Source organism: Lissotriton vulgaris, chromosome 8, assembly GCF_964263255.1.
Source record: "Lissotriton vulgaris chromosome 8, aLisVul1.2, whole genome shotgun sequence".
Lineage (NCBI taxonomy): Eukaryota > Metazoa > Chordata > Amphibia > Caudata > Salamandridae > Lissotriton > Lissotriton vulgaris.
Window position 1 is genome coordinate 865810303 of NC_141696.1, and position 14294 is coordinate 865824596.

Consider the following 14294-nt stretch of genomic DNA (forward strand, 5'->3'; position numbering starts at 1 on the left):
GAAACTCCGGGGGGCCATGAGCCCCCTACATACATATAGTTAAAGATCCGAGGGGTAGCGATCCCCGCGCAGGAGAGACCCTCTAGGCCCCCATTAAAAAAAACAAAATGCCCGAGATTTGGCCCCCCGAAGGCTAATTAAGAATAAAGTGGGCTTCACGTTTTTTCTTTTTCGCCCAAAACGCGTACCCTGAGTTAAAAAAAAAATATATATGTATATCCCGCTTGACGTCACATACGGCGCCCAGTACATGTACACCGCGAAAGATTCCAATTGTTCAAAAACATATATTTATGTATTTAATGTACATATTAAGAGAAGACATTATCTGGGATAATCATGAAAATAGTTTTTTAAAACTTTAAAAAAGCGTATATTACTTTTAAAATCAATTACGGAAATATCGCAAGTACGTCGTAAGAGTAAAGATAGTTTAAAGACTTATACATTTTATAAAACAATATAGCATTGCACACTAAAGAAGAAAAGTCAACACAATTTTTGACACCTCTCCCAACATTTAAAAGACCCGGGGGGAGGTGGTAAATTAATCGAGACTTAATACGTTAGTACAGCCTACTGTGCTTACGCTACCAGAAAAACACAACAATAGTACAAAGCCCAGATTTCCATTTTAGTGATTTCTTAGTTGCAGGTCTAGTTATCAGATCGACACACACTCTCTCATGGCTGGTATACACCCACACCTATCCAGCACATCCGTCACTACACATGTGACCCTTTGTATAAAAAAGACGGGGTGCACGTGTTCTATGCCATTTTAGAGTTGTTCCCAAACTACCGAACAAGGGGGCCCACTGAGTTAGTGGTACCCAAGGCACTGAGTGGGTGAACAACCTGCGATGATAATGATGGGAGCACGAGTATATCGTTAGCTATATACATTTACCACCCATGATAAAGGCATAAGCATAATAATGGCTTTCTGGTGACGGACACGCGTTGTAATGGCTGTGGCTCACGTGCTTCAAATTACTTTTTAGGTATACGTGTGACCAAGTCTGATAACTCGGAGGCCAAGGACAAACACAGGACATCTCATCGATCACAGACAATATAGACGGAGGGTTAAATGAAAGTAACAGGTATAAAAAAAACGGAGGAAAACTACTAAAATGGCGAAGGACGGAGTATATAATCAACGTTTGGCGCCTCGACAATAAGATTATTAATATATTACAAAAGTATAGCAGCGGATGACACACACGGACCAGGAAAAGAGAGCGGCAAATTTACTACCTGAAATGAGGACAGCTTTGCTTGGTGAACTTAAAGAAAAAGAAAGAAACATGGGCTTGGAAACAAGGCTGCTCATGCATAGAGAGTGCAACAGGTGCACAAAAAAAAACTGAACGTTTCACATACTATCATAGAAATATAGCCCTTTTTTTCACCAGTAAAGTTAGTTCTCAAAAAGAACTGTGGGGCATATTATCATGCATGGGCGATAAAATTATCGCCGCTTTACCGGCAGGAAACTGCCGATAAAGTGGCCATAATGGGCTTCATAATATGCTCAATGGAATTCCAATCGAAGCTCATGTTAGATGTCCTTCACATCTAACATGAGGTTCGATTGGAATTCCATAGATCATATTATCAAGTCCATTATCGCCACTTTATCGGCAGTTTCCTGCCGATAAGGCGGCGATAATTTTATCGCCCAGGCTTGATAATATGGCCCTGTTTTTTTAGCCCCAATGTCCCCACAATCCTCCCCGCGTTTTTCGAGAGCCGGCATTGCTTTGTCAGAGAGAGCAGCTTACATGCTGCTCTCTCTATCGAAAACCAATCTGCTTTACTACTTGAAAGAGAGAGCAGATTAACTTGCTCTCTCTTTCAAATAGGAAAGCGGTTTCTATGGTAAAGTGGGAACAGCGACCCTCCCGCCCTACCATAGAAAACAGCAGTGTCCCGGGGATAGGCACCCGAGACACTGCAGCAGCTGGTCCTGGGAGGCGGTGGTCCCCATGGCCATCAATGGCTCCAGAAGGGGGAACGCACAACCCCCTCCCAACATTAAAAAGCCCTGGGGGGTCCAGGTCCCCGGAGCTGAAAGGTCATTTTACATATTACTGATCCAGGAAGGTGGTGGTTCCCGGGGATTGTACGGGAGAAGCTCAAAACATTCTTTTGTTTTTTTAAACCCAAGGGGGTGGCGGTCCCTGGGACGGCGGGGGGCCTAACAAAGCCCCCCTTTATAGATAAAAATTGCCCACGAGATTTGCCCCCCCCCCCCGGAGGCTGATTAAGAATAAAACGTATTTCTAGTTTTTTTTTACCTATACGCGTACCCCGTGATTTCTTATTTATTTTTTATTTGGGGCCTAAAGATTCATGTGGGACCCTCTGAGCAGGCCTAGAGGTCAGGATCTTTCTACACGGACCCCTTTCCTTTTTTTTCATCTTTGTTGTACTGTTTTCTTGTGACTCGGTTCTACCGAGGCACAAGATGGCTGCCAATACTTTCTGGTTTGGAGTGTTGACAGACAGTTGACACCCAATCAGCATGCAGCTCGGGTTCGTAATTGTACGGATTTCGGTATGCGTGCTGTACTTCGTCTCTAGATATCGCTATGATTTTACTTTAGATTTTTTGAGGACCTATTGAATGGATTTACATCATTTAACAAAAAGCACAATCTGCAAACCAAACTCTACCTCTCTGCCAAATTTGGTGTAGTTCCGTTCAGCCGTTTGGGCTGTAGCCCTGGCTAAAGGTCCCTATGGAAAATTGCATGGGGTAAACAGGTTTTGGGACCCCCCTTTTTTCTCGTACCCCACTTGACAAATCACCCCCAAACTTTCAGGGAAGGAGTGGAGCGGAGCAGGCCATTTTCTTGGAGAAATTCGCACATATTCGTCCACCGGCACCCAAGTTATTCCAAATAGAATGTTCTGGATTTCCTATGTAAACTAGGTCCTAACTATAACTACCTACTGGCGACTGCCAGTAGGTTATATATACATATTGCGTTGTGCACGTGACTAATAGACTTTGCTGGACTTCCACCAATGGAAGGAGATGAGTCAGGTGAAAAGCGGCTGGTGTTGGCTTCCGGTAATTTCGCATATGAATAAGGCACACAAACTAAAACGCGTCATGGCCTCCATGTTGCAATAAATGATTCTTCCTGGCTCCCTGCTGTGTCCCTCCGGTTCATGCTTGATTGTGAGGTAATCTTTATGTGGATATATATATATATATATATATATATATATATATATATATATATATATATATATATATATATATATATATATTACCTACTGGCTATCGCCAGTAGGTATATATAGTTAGGATTAATTCCCTATGGGATTTTTGAAAATTCTATGTCTAATAACTTTGGCGTTTGTGGACGGAATCGGCTGAAATTTTCAGGAGAATGGCACATTTTGTTTCTGAGCAGCCCCTGAAAATTTGGTGGGGTTTCGTCAAGGGGGGGCTGAGAAAAAAGGGGGGTCCCAAAACGCGTTTTTTACATTGAGTTTTCCATAGGGCGGTTGGACTCACTTTTAGCTCGAACGGCTGAATGGATTTGCACGAAACTTGGCAAAATTGTAGGGACTGTTAGCCCGATGTGCCTTTGCTAGGTCTCAATATATGTGCTTCAGTGGATTTTGAGAAATTAACGTTTAAATCAAGATATATATCTGTAACAGCGCTCTGGGCAGCGATCCGGTCCGCTTACTTTTCGCGTTTCGGAACTTTGCGCGCAGAAAGCTGATTGGCTCTCCGGTGTCTGTCAACATTCTAAACAGTCCGGAGCAGCCGCCATCTTGTCTCTCGGTAGGATCGAGAGAGAAGAAGAGGTGAAAAACGAAGGGGGAATTTAATGAAAGGGGGCAAGGTATCCCCCTCTTGACCCCCTAGGAATGTTGTTGGGGTTATTAAAGGGTCCCGTGGGGAAAAGAAAAAAAAAATGATTTTTCACGGTAGAAGCGCTTCACGGGCCACGAACTGGGCCGCAAACAGGTAGCGAAACGGGAATTCGCCATTTTGTGCTTCGTTAATTAAATTACTAGGTATAAGGGGGTGCGGGAGACGTATCCTAATCCCCTATGTTTCCTGAGGGTGGCTGAGGAGGCTGATATATGTTGATACATCTCTTCCAGCGGCTGTGCGTGAGCTTTTTTTTTTTTTGCTGCGTGACAGTCCGGAGCGGCCGCCATCTTGTCTCTCGGTAGGATCGAGAGAGAAGAAGAGGTGAAAAACGAAGGGGGAATTTAATGAAAGGGGGCAAGGTATCCCCCTCTTGACCCCCTAGGAATGTTGTTGGGGTTATTAAAGGGTCCCGTGGGGAAAATAAAAAAAAAATGATTTTTCACGGTAGAAGCGCTTCACGGGTCGCGAACTGGGCCGCAAACTGGTAGCGAAACGGGAATTCGCCATTTTGTGCTTCGTTAATTAAATTACTAGGTATAAGGGGGTGCGGGAGACGTATCCTAATCCCCTATGTTTCCTGAGGGTGGCTGAGGAGGCTGATATATGTTGATACATCTCTTCCAGCGGCTGCGCCATCTTGCCTTTTTTCCAATGCCACAATTTTGTCGTGCACGGCAGCCATTTTAGATGCCAGGCTGGTCCCAGGCTATCACCTACCCCTGCGGATGTAGTTTATGGCCCCAGCTGTAGAGAATTCAGACATGCCAACCCTCCCGATTCAGGCGTGTGACTACTGATTTCAGTGCTAGTCTCCCGCCTCCCGATTTCTGCAAGCAAAAACCCGGGGGCATATTACGAACAACTAGCGATAATTTTTGTCTCTAACTTGTTTAGAGACAAAAATTATCGCCGCACATCGGCGATTTTTATCGCAGATAAACCTTGCTATTATCGCAGAAAAGTCAGCGATATTCATGTATTATACAGCAAATGCTCTTAGCCATGTTATCCACCTCCCATTGGATAACATGGCTAAGAACTACTCAGGGCAGGTGTTAGATTTTGGAGATATTCGCGCTTAGCGCGAATATCTCCAAAAGTTGGTAATAGGAGATAGCGATGTTAGGGACTGTTTCCAGTCGCTAACATCTTGGCACGCCACTTTGCATGTCATTAGTGATAAGTATCACTGACATGCAAAGCGGGGCCCAAGATGGTCGCTATCTCCTTTTAGCTGTCACTAACTGGTGTTAGCGACAGCTTGGTAATAGGGAGATAATTTTATCTCCGCTTTCATGGCTTTTAAAGCCAAAAAAGCGGAGATAAACCCCCTTGATAATATGCCCCACGATTCCTTGGGGGTTTCAGCTGACAGGGCTTGGTATTGTGTTACATGGTAATTTTTTCAGGAAACGTCAGAGGGTCGATGCAGGGGTTCTAGAAGAGGTGATAAACCATTTAAGCCTCATGAACAAGCGCATGGTCTTTTAAAGATTTGTGAAGTACTCGGGGCGGCGGTGTGTGTGTGCCCTCTTTCAGGAGCGGGCAGGGGGGCACTGCCAGCAACATGCCAGGTCAGGTAGTGTTCAACACGTGCATCACCCTTTCTCTGCCTGCTATTGCGCTCCATGCTTCGGAAAGGTAAGAAAAAGAACGTGCATTTGAGTTTGAAATGTCCGATCCTGCAGCAGCACACTTCCAAAGCCCACACATGACAATAACCCGATTCAAGGCCCTATTCACCCGTTTTTAAAAAAATAGATAACACTCCAACAAAGTAAGATTATAAAACTTTATTAACTTTTAACTATAATGAACGGAACAAAAACTAAAAACATTTAAACATTTTTCAACTCAAAAAGCAACAATGGTTAGAAGCTGTCTTTTGTGCGAATAGTCCCAAGGCAGCACAACGTGCAGAGTTCTGGACGGCACCCAGGTGATGTCGCCTGGGTGCCGCACTGGTTTTGGGATCCTACAATGCAGCACAGAAAAACAGCGTGGGGCGTCCCGGGTGGTGCGGGGGGAGGCCTCGTCAGTAGCGGTCTGTTGTGTGAATAGTCCCAAGGCAGCAGAACGCGTTGAGATGTTGATGGGACTGTGTCCAGTGTCCCATGGCTGACACAACATGTACGACAGGCACCCAGGTGATGTCCAGTACACTGCCGCACTGGTTTTGGTATCCTACAATGCTGCTCCGAAAATTGGCGTGCGGCGGCCCGGGGGGGGGGAGGGGGCGTGGGGGAGGCGGCGTGAACGGGCCTCCCCAGGTGGCGGCCATCTAGCTGAGTTGCGCCCGCTCTTGCGGCTACAGCGTCTCGCTCACCATGTTGTTGAGTTGCTCCCACTCTTGCAGTGCAGCGATAGGCGGCTGCCACATGGCTCTTAAAATGGCGGACGGCTCCTCGGTTTTGGGCCTGGTCCACTGAAATGGCCCTGGGACACCTTGGAACTCGGACGCTTGCCTGCTAGGGCTTGGGCTCCATTCTCGAAAAGCGTCCCCTCAGCCGTGAAGATTCTACAAAAGTCTTGGGGGCCCCCGACTCCCGCAGGCTTCCGGTGGGGAGCGGCTGCCATGATTGCTCGCGGAATGACCACGACGGAGCCACGAGATGGTGGTGCTCTCATGCTGACGCCAGCTTCAGTCTGAATGATCCAGAAACAAGGTGGGGCTTTCATCGTTTGGGAAAAAAAAATGTTCTAAACCAATGAAAAGTGTTATTTTTAGGTCATATGACCAAGACTTCCATCTTTAGGAAACCAAAAGTAAAATGAACCAATGAAAAGTTTTATAAACAAGTCACATGACCTGTTATGCGGCATAGGGCTACAAAAAGCGTAGAAAATCCGTTGGCACGTGAGGCGGAGTCAGTAGCGGACCGATGTGCGAATAGGCCGAAGGCAGCACAACGCGCCGAGATCCGGATGGCACCGAGGTGGTGTCCAGCAAATTGCCGCACTGCTGTGGCCATCCTACAATGCTGCGCCGAAAGACGGCTTGTCCAGCTGAGTTGCGGTCACTGTTGCGGTACAGTGACTCGAACGCGCCGAGATCCGGATGGCACCGAGGTGGTGTCCAGCAAATTGCCGCACTGGTGTGGCCATCCTACAATGCTGCGCCGAAAGACTGCGTGTCCAGCTGAGTTGCGGTCACTGTTGCGGTACAGTGACTCGAACGCGCCGAGATCCGGATGGCACCGAGGTGGTGTCCAGCAAATTACCGCACTGGTGTGGCCATCCTACAATGCTGCGCCGAAAGACGGCGTGTCCAGCTGAGTTGCGGTCACTCTTGCGGTACAGTGAGTCGAACGCGCCGAGATCTGGATGGCCCCGATGTTGTGTCCAGCAAGTTGCCGCACTGGTGTGGCCATCCTACAATGCTGCGCCGAAAGTCGGCGTGGGGTGCCCCGTTGGCTTATGAGGTGATGTCAGTAGTGGACCGATGTGTGAATAGGTCGGAACCAGCAAAAGGCGCCAAGATCCGAATGGCAAGTCCTGGATGTTGAGTGCCTCAGTTGAGAGTTCTGAGCAGTGCTTGTAAGACTGTCTGAAGCTTATTTGCACCTGCTGCAGCTTCACTATTGCCCTGGTGTGGCCAAAGGTCGCACATGACATAGGCGGCCGGCTCCCGAGGTCCGGCGGAACTTTTTGCCTTTTCCTTTCTGCTTCTTTTCCTACAATCCGTTTCATCTGAAGACACGACCAGGTCCCTGAATGTGTGCAGGGGGACGCTATTGATTGAATGAAAATGGCGGCTTGACACAAAGCTGACTCAAGCGTTACTGTTGATGCTATACAGACAAAAATTGGTTTTCAGTTTGTACATTCTTCAGGTTTTTTTTTTCCATCCTAGTCTGATTGAGAGTTTGTAGAAAAATGGCTTCAGATTTTCCACATACTACTCTTCAACATTCTTCCTAAATGTAACAATGTGAAACTCACTAGGAGAACGGCTGTTTCTGTTTCCTTTCAAAATGCTGCCAACAATATTTTCTGAATGGAAGACACCATCTTGTAGCATAAAGGGCCGAAAGGGGTTCTGGTCTGGCCGATGGTTGGTGGAGACATTTTGACTATATCTTGGACCTGCCCGGCCTCGCCCAAAATGGCGCCGGTATAAATGGGACTCGTAACTCCTTGCCCGCAAATGTATATCTAGAAAATGTTATTGTAAGTGGCCCTGTCGTATTTTAATTACAAAATGTACGTCCACCGATTCCGCAACTGTTAGACACCTTTGTTCTTGCAACCTAATGGCCCGCTCGTTACGTTCTTCTACAGTGTAAATGTCTCCTCATCATATACAATTTCAGTTTGCTCCGTGGCCGGCCCACGTGGTTATAGGCCCGTATTTGTATACTGACATTTTCACAATAAAGGTTTTTAAAACAAAACACGGTAGTAGTATTTACATTGGTAAAGTTTTTACTTTTAGTCACTGTTTTCGAATCAGTAAAAGGCAAGTGAAATAAAGCAGTCCAATTACATGACGGATAAAAGGTATAATATGTAGGAACGCAGTAAAGATAAATGGTCAAGGGCAGTTGTGTTTTTCATGTCTGCAATATAAAGTGATCGATAAGAATCTGATAATCAGGCGTATCGGCGACTAAGACATCAGGCCGAATCTCTTTTACTCAACGGCTCCGTCATGGAAGGAAGAAACGCCCTTTTTCTCGAAAAAGGAATATATTTTACTTGCAAGACAGTTGTAAATTTTCCGGGAAAGTACATTAGCCTGGAATATTATAACATATGTTTGAAAAAAAAATATTGTTCGAAAACAATAAAAAGCGTAATTTTTAGGTCATATGACCAAGCTTTTCATCATTAAATTAACAAAAGTAAAATGAACCAATGAAAAGTTTTATTAACAAGTCACATGACCTGTTATGCTTACGTTACGCGCTGCGCGCCGCGCCTCGGATCACTTCCGGGTGCGCTAACGCGGCGTGTCATATAACGCATTACGCGACAACGTAGGTCAAGAATATAGTCAAAATGTCTCCACCAACCAGCGTTCGGAAAACAACCCCTTTCAGCAGTCCAAAAAGTTCTGTTAAATGACAACAGAAGGGACAGGCAACAAGAACCATCAGTCAAAGAGGGGAGGGCAAGTTCTTCTCTTCCGGGTCATGTTGGGGCGCAACCGGAACTGATCGAATTGGTAGTCTACAGTGTTTCTGGATGTTTCAGACTAAAGCTGGCGTCAGCATGAGACCACTACCATCTCGTAGCTCCGTCGTGGCCATTCCAGGAGCAATCATGGCAGCCGCTCCCCACCAGAAGCCTGCGGGAGTCGGAGGCCCCCAAGACTTTTGTAGAATCTTCACGGCTGAGGGGACGCTTTTCGAGAATGGGACCCAAGCCCTATCAGGGAAGCGTCCGAGTTCAAAGGTGTCCCAGGGCCATTTTAGTGGACCAGGCCCAAAACCGAAGAGCCGGCCGCCATTTTGAGAGTCCTGTGGCAGCCGCCTATCGCTGCACCGCAAGAGCGGGAGCAACTCAACTACATGATGAGCGAGACGCTGTAGTCGCAAGAGCGGGCGGTAAACAGCTGAATGGCGGTAGAGGCACAGTGTAGCAAAAGCGGGCGGAATGGCAACTGAAACGGTAAAGGGGCGCCCCACTACAGCGTGTCTCCAGGTCAAACGGATTGTGGGACAAGGTTCAGAATTGAAGAGTCATCAAAAGGCAAAAAGTTCTGCCGGACCCCGGGAGCCGGCCGCCTATGTCGGGGGCGATCTCAGGCTACACCAGTGCTATAAGACTTGGGGAGGGTGTCGGAGCCAAGCGTCTTCTCCGAGTCCATGGCCATTACACCGCCCCTCAGGGGCCTCCGTCAAGCTGTTTAGGAAGGTAACATATCACATTGTTTTCTAATGCAGTCAGGTCCACAAACGACACTCACTTACTTTGAGAATAGTGAAGCTGCAGTAGGTGGAAATAAGCTTCAGACAGTGTTACAAGCACTGCTCAGAACTCTTAACTATGGCACCCAACATCCAGAACTTATGCCATTTGAGAATGGCAGTGACATCGAAGCAACTCAGGGACCAAAACCATTAACGTACTTTCACGTATGAAAATCTTACTTGGGGAGGGGGCAGGAGCGAAGCGCCCCCTCCCAGTCAGCGCCACCACACCGTATGTTGAAAATGTGAAGCCATCGTTCTACAAAGTCAACCAAACTTGGATTGAAAAATCTAGAAAAATGTACAAACTGAAAACCAGTTTTGGTCTGCATAGCATCAGTAGCAACGCTTGAGTCAGCTTTGTGTCAAGCCGCCATTTTGATTCAACAAAGCACAGGCATTGAAAAAGGCTCAAACTCAGAACTCTGAACTATGGCACCCAACATCGAGGAGCTTGCCATCCGGATCTTGGAGCCTTGTGCTGCTTTCGACCTATTCACACATCGGTCCACTACTGACATCATCTTATAAACCAACGTTATGTAAATAGTTTTTTAATAAAATGTTTTTCCCTGTTTCTTTGCTGGTGTGTTGTCTATATTTTTAATATTTGCATAGGGTTTGTCGTTATTTTGTGCGGGATGGGTGATGGAGCCGAGCTGTCTTGCAGCCCTCATGGTGTGGAGCTCAGTTCATCTCACTATTTTCGTATTTCTCATGAAGGGTTGTTCCTAATATTTCTATTTTAGCGAGGTCAAAAAGAGATCCAATTAGTGGCCTACTGATTTTGCTCGATTAATTTTATTTTTTTACACGATTTTTCACGATTTTTCACTATCTGCAAAGACTAAACAGAGTATTGAGACTTTGTGCTTGTTTGTAAATATTTGCTATTAAAAAACCAATGAAATTCACAGAAAAAACCATAGGTTATAGTGGATATATAGTTAGGAATTTGCATTTACAAAACCTTGAAAATTCAATGAAAAAACCATTGGTTTTAGGCCATATATAGTTAGGGATTTGCATTTACAAAACCTTATTTTACTCGCATAAAACCATTGAAATTCCATATATAGTTAGATGCGCTAACTATATATCGCGCACCCGCAATCCACTGCTGATGATGTCAGATATTACATCATTCATGACATGGTTAGTGACATCACTGATGACATCACTGATGACATCTCAAATGACATCACTGATGACATCACTGAAAACAACTCATTTGACATGACTGATAACATCACTGATGATATCATTCATGTGATAATACGATGAACCTCTTCAGACTCTAATATAACCTTAGATACAATCAGTGTAAACAGACACTCACAGACTGTCACTCATCCATGGAGTTACTCACACACCTAGTCAGTTATGCCAAAAATCAATCACACCTCCATTTTCTCAACTATACAGTTATACACACCTTACTTATTCAAACATATACTAACACATATTTACTTTACTCTCTTATACAATCTCTGATACATGTTCACAATGATCCATACAGCCACTCACACATTCACTGGCTCTTATGCACAGTTATTTATATATGTCAACTCTCACATGTACTGTGTTTTACATATGTACTTACTTTGACATGTAGCACTGAGATATCCATTCACTCACTAAGACACTCATGCACAGTCAACCGCCCATACAGCTGTTTGCACATGCACTTTTGAATCTATACATATAGTGAATCAACTACTCACACATCTATGTACAGAGTCACACACCTCCCAGCCACCCATACACACACACTCAGTCTCCCATACAAATACTTGGACAACCAATCAATAACCCATACAGTTACTCATATAGCTACTGATCAACATATGCAGCAGTTTACAGAACAACAGACATAATGATGCACAAATTAAGACAGTTTAGTCACTAACCCATGCACTCAGTGAGACACATTTAATCACTCACTCATACAGTCAGTCATGCACCTACTAAATCCTTCATCCAGACACTTATATATCCACTCATTCTTCAATATGTAAAACATATTTTAACTTTACAGAAACATACAGTCACTGGATGTTGTCATCAGTGATGTCATCAGTGATGTCATTTGAGATGTCATCAGTGATGTCATCAGTGATGTCACTAACCATGTCATGAATGATGTAATATGTGACATCATCAGCAGTGGATTGCGGGTGCGCGATATATAGTTAGCGCATCTAACTATATATGGAATTTCAATGGTTTTATGCGAGTAAAATAAGGTTTTGTAAATGCAAATCCCTAACTATATATGGCCTAAAACCAATGGTTTTTTCATTGAATTTTCAAGGTTTTGTAAATGCAAATTCCTAACTATATATCCACTATAACCTATGGTTTTTTCTGTGAATATATATATATATATATATATATATATATATATATATATATATATATATATATATATATATATATATATATATATATATATATATATATATATATATATATATTACCTACTGGCGGTTGCCAGTAGGTAGTTATAGTTAGGATTTTTTTCAATGTTAATTCTCAAAATTCTATTTGGAATAACTTTGGCACCGGTTGACGAATCTGCCTGAAAATTTCCTGAAAATGGCCTCGCGGCGCCCCGGTCCTTCCCTGAAAGTTTGGGGGGGATTCGTAAAGCGGGGGCCAAGATAAAAGGGGGGTCCTAAAACGCATTTTCTCGGTCGATTTCACTTTTAGACTGAACGGCTGAATGGATTTTCACCAAATTTGGCAAAATTGTAGGGACTGGTAGCCTGATGTGCCTTTGCTATGTCTCGAGATATGTGCTCCTGTAGATTTTGAGTAATTTAGGTTCAAAAAAATATATATATCTATAGCCGCGCCCCGGTACGCGCCCCGGGGAGCGCTCCGGGCGCGTCACGTGAGGTGCGCACGGAAAGCTGATTGGTTCTCGGGTGTCTGTAAACATTCGAAACAGTCCGGAGCGGCCGCCATCTTGTGTCTCGGTAAAATCGAGACATAAGAGGTGGCTAAAACAAAGGGGGAAATGACCATAAGGCGTCAGGGATAGACCCCCTCTGACCCCCTAGGTTTGATGTGGGGGCAATAAAAGGGACCAGCGGGGCATTAAAAATATATATTATTTTTTTGTTTTGCGCGGGGGGAGCGCTCGGTGCGCTCCCCGGTGCGCGTACCGGGGAGCGCACTATGAGGAAAAAAGAATGACAGAGTTTTTAAAAAAGAAAGCCATATTTTAGAAATTGGAGGTAGTTCTAAAAAGAACTTTTTTTTTTCTTCTTTTTGTTGTTTTATATTTTTTTGTGTTTTTTAACATTTTGTACTTTTTTTGTCTTTTCAAAACAGTTTTATATTTTTTTTGTATTTTTTTAGGGGGAGAAACAAAAAAAAGGGAATTGAAACTGGCTCAACTGGAGCCAAAAAACAAAAAACCCAAAATGTAGTTCTTTTTGGGGCACTTGTGGTTGTCACCTGCAAGGACGATTAGCTTTACACTCTGTTCACCATAGGCGATAAGCTTGCCACATGCAGTACAAGTTATTTTAAAATCAGCAAATCTTGGCTGAATACAAGGCATCATCTCTGATGTTTCTGGTCCTGATGAAGAGGGTTTGTTTCTTTGGGTGGTGGTCCTTGAAGAATGGGGAAGGTTACTGGCCAGTTCCCTGAACTCTGCACGAGAATAGTTGTTAGGGTGCTTTCTGGTCATATGACGAATCAATGTATAGTTACCAAATGAATATTTTTTGTTTGGGTTGCCCCTTGAAAGTTCTTCATTGCAGATTAGGCAAGTTACCTTGGCCGCATTGACTTTTTTCTTCCCCTCTGGGATAGAAAAAAACTCCCATACAATGTGTGGCTTGGGCTTGTATGGGGTATTTTCTTCAGGAAGCCATCTTCTCCTCCCCTCCTCCTCTTCCTCTTCCTCTTCCTCCTCTTCTTGACCACCAATATAAACTGGAGCTGGTCCTGATGGTGATGGTGGTGGTGGTGGGGCAGATGCACCAGCTGCTGCTGCTACTGAAGCCATTATTAAGATCAAAAAGGTACAGAGATGTACAAACAGGTCTTCCTCAGTTAAAAGACAAAGTCAGAATAAGGAAAAAAGGTGGGGTCTTTCATCATTTGTAAAAAAAAACTGTCCTGAACCAATGAGAAGTGTTATTTTCAGGTCGCAAGACCAGGGGCTTCATCATTATGAAACCAAAACTGTTATGAACCAATAAAAAGTGTTATTTTCAGGTCACATGACCGGCGCGCTTACGCTACGCGCCCCGGGTCGCATAGCGTAAGCGTGTCGGATGTTTACGTTGCGCGATCGTATTCGCTCGAGTACTTCCGGGTGCACTTACGCCGTGCGTATCACGCGGATGCGGCTACGTGATACGTCACAATCATGTTTTCGTTTGCGATATTGGCGCTCACGGGACGCTCCCCGGAGCGCGCCCCGGGGCGCTTTTTAGAAGTACGCTCTCCGG